The sequence below is a fragment of the Crocuta crocuta genome, unplaced genomic scaffold, assembly GCF_008692635.1.
Source record: "Crocuta crocuta isolate KB4526 unplaced genomic scaffold, BGI_CrCroc_1.0 scaffold910, whole genome shotgun sequence".
NCBI classification, from domain to species: Eukaryota; Metazoa; Chordata; class Mammalia; order Carnivora; family Hyaenidae; genus Crocuta; species Crocuta crocuta.
This window is the reverse complement of record NW_027529591.1, coordinates 1,696-7,201: the sequence shown is the minus strand read 5'-3', so window position 1 is coordinate 7,201 and position 5,506 is coordinate 1,696. Positions and strand designations below refer to the sequence as shown.

The 5,506-nt window shown below is 46.6% G+C and overlaps 1 long non-coding RNA gene across 1 annotated transcript; it reads right to left on the bottom strand.

Annotated features, from left to right (window-relative positions):
- Positions 1-1,363: 1,363 nt before the first annotated feature.
- Positions 1,364-4,751, bottom strand: LOC144229655 (uncharacterized). The gene is made up of 3 exons (XR_013334546.1): positions 4,699-4,751; positions 4,426-4,503; positions 1,364-1,744 (listed from the first exon to the last, which is right to left on the bottom strand). It is a non-coding gene; the product is annotated as an uncharacterized LOC144229655 (long non-coding RNA).
- Positions 4,752-5,506: the final 755 nt, after the last annotated feature.

Sequence of the window (5,506 nt, the reverse complement as noted above, 5' to 3'; positions counted from 1 at the left end):
TCCCAGCCAGCAGTGGGGAAGGGGTCAGGCAGCCGCCTCCTCTGCCCAGGACAGTCATGCCCGCAGCTGTGCTGTTGCTCCCACGTCTCCACCCTCTCTCGCTGTCCCCTGGCTGGTCCCCTAGGCTGGCCATGAAACTGTCTTCCCTTGGCTTCAGCTTGTTTCTCAATGCCCAATGTCCTCACGCCCATTCTGCCTTTCCCGAGGGACTGCGGCACCCCAGAACTCCAGAGGTGGGCTGGGGCCTTCAGTCTGGTACATTCTTGGCTTCCCACCACCGCTGCCTACCAGGTTTTCCCCACCCGGCCGGATAAGGGCTTGGCCGGCCCAGACTTCGGGGACATTGAGAAGAGCCATTACCTTCAGAAGGCTTTGAGGTTATTGGTACTAGACAGAGAATTTGTTTCCTAACCTCAGTTCAGCAGCTCGCCAGTGAAAAATCAATACTCCAGAGACAAGTGATGGTGGGAAAGGAAAGGCTGCTTTGTTCAGGAGGCCAGCAACCTGGGAGGATGGTGGGCATACGTCTCAATGACCATGTTCCCATCCAGGGGCAGCCTGAGGGTTTTAAAGGGGAAGGCCTGGGAAAAGGGAGGGGGGCTGTGCACAGGAGAAGCAGGGACCTGGGTGGTGAATCGTATGTTGACATGTCCTTGAACAGACTTGCTGGCATCCTCAGTGGCTGCTTTCGAATGCAGTCAGGCCTTATCTTCTGGGAAAGTCTGGTCCTTCACTCCTCAAGGCAAGTGGTCTGTGAATCTCAAGGAAAGCAGGTTAGTTCCACTACAGACCAAGGGACTCAGGTCAGTAAGCAAGGAGTGCGTGAGCTTAAAGCAAGTCAACCCTTTAGGTTGGAGTCAACCCTTTAGACCGGTTGGGGTGCTGTTTCAGTACGATGGTCCCATAGTATAATGCCTTGTGCTCTGATACTTTTAGATGAAATGGACCCATCAAAGATACAATGTGGTAGTGTCTCAATGATATTCTCATGAGTGTCAGAATAAAAACAGGGGTATCCTAAATTTCCCAACCAACTCGAGGCCTGTTCTTAAACCATGTCTTTCACCAGGGTAGCAGCTAAGGTTTCCAGGGGAACATGGTGAGCATCTCCACAAATGCCAGGGAGAGGAATCTCGGTTCCTGGAGGGACCTGCTTCTACATCACTGTCCCCTTACTTTTGTTCCAGGTTAACGATGGGAGGGATGTGACATGCAGTGTGATCCCACCACCCGCCCGTATGTGAGAGCTCCTGCACACAACGTTACCCATGGTCCCATTCCATTCCGTTGAATGCAATGTCCTGTCCAGTGTAACCAACCCAAGAACCCTGCTTGGGCATAAGAACGTATCCAACCGCAGGAGTGAAAATTCAGCTTTTATTTTAACAGCTGAAACAAGGCAGCGGTGTGTCATTCTAAACCATTCTTTTTGCCTTTTCCAACATTGTGGGTAGGCATAAGCAGGTAAGTTATGTGATTTTTTGGCAGGGGCCACTGCCACCCTGGTGTGGCTCGGGTCAGCATCCACAACCACTTAGACAGATTCAGGTCATTTCTGTGGCTGCCTAGTTGCCTACCAAGTAGAAAGCTCAGCACATTTTTGGAGGCCTGTTTGGGTTTTATGTATTCGTCAGCCTTCCTCTTGATGCTCGGTATGGGCGTGCTGGGGCTGACTTCAGAGTGTCCTTTCTCCATGGCTGGTTAATGCTACAGATGGCTTTGGAAGGAGCACAACTGAAGGAGCCTGAAAAAGATGATGGAACTCAGTTGAACCCATGGCCCCAGAGGCCTCTTCCCTACCAGCTCCCCACCACATACACTTGCTTCCAAAAGAATCAGAGGATGTTGCTTTGTAGAAACCTGGGTTTTCAAATGCCAGTGTTATCATTTTTTCCATTCTGTTACGCACACAGTTCTGTGTCTAGAATCTCTGATCTGCTCCGCTGACATAGTTTCAGTTCCTGTTTTAATTACTAAGTGTGTAGTGTAGATTTTCATATCTTATGTGGCAAGCTCACCATAATGGCTACTCCCACATAGGTTCTGTCCCATTTAATTGAATAAATAGCTCATCTTATTTCATGGCAAAATCCTGTTCATGACTGTGCTTGCACTGAATTGATAGCTTTATTTGGGAGATAATTTATAGGATCACAATAATGAATTTTCCTATCCAGCAAGAAATGGTATTTTTAGCATCAAAACAGTTGGCTCATAAAACAGTTTCATGCATATTTCCCTCTATTTTGTTTAAATGTTTATTTATTTTTTTTGAGAGAGAGAGAGAGAAAGAGAGTGGTGAGGGGCGGAGACAGTGAGAGAGAGAATCCCAAGCAGGCTCCTCACCGCCAGTGCAGAGCCTGAAGCAGAGTTCTATCCCTCAGGTCATGATCTTATGGTTCATGGGATCGAGCCCCACGTCAGGCTCTGCACTGGCAGCATGGAGCCTGCTTAGGAATTCTCTCTCTCCCCCTCTCTCCGCCCCTTCCTATGCTCATGCTCTCTCTCTCTCCCTCAAAGTAAAATAAACATTTAAAAACCTATGAAACATAATAAGTAAATAAATAATGAAGTTCACATGTGTTTTGTGGCTAGTGTGAACTGGATATATTATTTCACATTTTATTCTTGGAGAAATATACAACATCTTATGTCTTTAATTTGTACCTAATCTTACAGTTCTGTAAAACATCTAGATGAATGACTTGGCTATTCCAGAGACACTGACTTGAAACAAAGGCAATTTTTCAAATTTCCTTCTGTAAAGAAGCTCTAATATCTCAATAACATGAAATAAAATTTAGCTCTTGAAAAGGGTAAAAGGGATCCTCTATGTATCAACATGGAAATGATTTCCTAGAAGTGGTAACTGAAGAAAGAAACTTGAAAAACAATGTGTATTTTATCCCCTCCGTCTTTCCTTCACAGAGTCATCTATAAACATAAACGCAAAGGATAAGATCTAAAAAGTTTACAGCAAACTGCATATGCCAGATCTTCTGGTATGGGGTGTGAGACGGTAGAGGATAGGAAAGGAAGGGGTCATGTGATCTCTATAAATGTAATTCTTGTATTTCTTTCCAACAAGAATGCAAAAATATGTGGAAGCAAATTCTGGAAAGTTCTTTAAGTAAAACAAGATTCCTCAGAAGCATAAAGTAGAGACAGAGAGAGGTGCAAACACCAAGGTGAGTTGACCCCCTCTCATTTGCTCAGCCTGTTTCCTCCCAGGGAAGGGCACTGAAGCTCAGAAGAAAGGCACCAGAACCCAAATCAAACGAACAGTGAGCCAACCTGTAAGTGGAGTTCAAGGCAAGAGAGCCAACTTGGCCAGGAAAGATTCTCCACCCTTGCCGGTGACTTTAAGAGGTTCTCACTCAGGAGGGAAAAAGGAGGCGCTGCTGCACACTCTCTGGTCTCTGACAAATTACAATGGGCTCAGGGTATCTGCCTTCTAGGTACCTCCCCAAGAGCTTTACATACAACAGCTCATTTAACTTCTCACAGCTATGGTGGGTGCCACAGTCACACCCATTTATCCAGGTCAGGGAACCGAGGCACAGGAAAGGTATGTAATGGGTCCAAGATCACAGAGCTAGTATATGTCACAACCAGGATATGAACCCAACCTGTCTGGTTTCAGAGCCCCATCCATCTACCCATTCAGGATTCTTCCCCTTGATCCTTGTGGAAGTCAAGCAAACAGTTCTCATCCTTCTTTTGGTCATGGAACACAGTGTCTTTGTGGCTTTAGATGGTTCTATCCGGAAAAGGGAGAAACCCAGACGGCTGAGCATTTCCTGCCACTCAAGAAAAGCAATGTGTGACTGGGTCCCTCTTACAAGCATCTGTGCCTCAATTTCCTCCGTTGTTTCAGAAGACTGAGTGGGGGTAAATCATATCTCATGATATGATAGTACTTTCTGTTCCTCAGGAGAGGAGCACTATAGCTAACACAAAACCCCGTCCTCGCCACTAGACCTCCAACATCCTGTGAAAATCCACATCCGCCTCTAGACAGTACCCACACAGGTCACACTTTAACGTTAACGATATCGCTGTATGACTACTCGGCTGAAATCATTGCAGTTAAACATGTCATTTACGTGAGCTGGGATTTAAAATTTTTTTTAATGTTTTATTTATTTCTAGGAGAGAGAGAGAGACAGCATGAGCAGGGGAGGGTCAGAGAGAGAGGGAGTCACAGACTCTGAAACAGGCTCCAGGCTCTGAGCTGGCAGTCAGCACAGAGCTCAACGCGGGGCTAGAACCCACAAACCGCGAGATCATGACCTAAGCGAAAGTCCTACGCTTAACCGACTAAGCCACCCAGGCGCCCCACGTGAGCTGGGATTTAAAAGGCGGGCACCCAAGAGTCATGGCCAAGCCTGGATCCAGAGCTCGGGGAAGAGTAGAGAATCCTACCTGGGACTGAGTTCCCTTGCTGTTGTCACTGGGTGATCTTATCTTGAGGCCAGAGTCATTGACCATTGCCCAGTGGACCTGTTGAAATGCAATGAACACCATTAGTACACTTTCCGTGATCCCCCCAGGGAAAGTTTGAATGGAGGGATTACATCATCCAGCAAAGGGTTCTAAGACAAGATAGCTGAGTGTTCGGGGAGCAGATATGGAGATGATACCCCCTCAATATATGTCATTAGCTGCCCCCTCTTCCAGCACCTCTCACCCACTCACCATCTTTGGCCATGAACTACAAGTAAACCAGGTGGTGTGAGCTGGTGTTCATATGTTGCCATGATCACAAAGCTCTGAGAACCATTATGAGTCACCATGACTCCTCTTGGTGCTTAACCAATCAGGTCCTGGGACTTAGAGAGAAGTAGAGGGGGAAAAGGGAAAGGGAATTTTTTCCCTTCCTTTGCTCTCTCTTCCACACCAGTTGTTACTGCAGGAGGATATGTGGCTGATGAGGGACCATAAGGCAGGCTGAGGGCAAAGCACAAGCTAGCACACATGTTCCCCCTTCCCCGCCAGGTGGGGATATGTGTGATATCCCTCAGGCACTCCTGGCTGCCCAAGGACAAAGGAAAGGAAAAAAAAAAAACAAATGGCTAACTGATAGAGATTACAGTCATACAGGACCTGAGTCTCCATCAGTTGACAAATATCTTAGGAAATGACAAGAAAAAGGGCAATCTTATCAATACCCTAATCTCCAGAAACCTGTACACTCAGTTTCCTGGAGCTCTGACATCACCCACCCCACTCCCTTAGTGATGTGGGGAACAAAGGCAAGAAGGGAATGGCAGGTGAAATTAATTTCCTTGTAACCTGCAGCCCATTGACAAATACTTAAGGCAAATACAGAGTATGACATTTCTCCAGGAACCCCCTACCATTCTAATGTTAATGCCTTACTAGAGGGAAAACAGCCTTGACTTGACAATAGCCAAGCCTCTGGTGTCTTTGAGTCCTCTTGAGCATATCAAAGTCCTTCTGGAGGCTTCTCCTTTGACTTTACCTCCCCCAACTCCATAGTTTA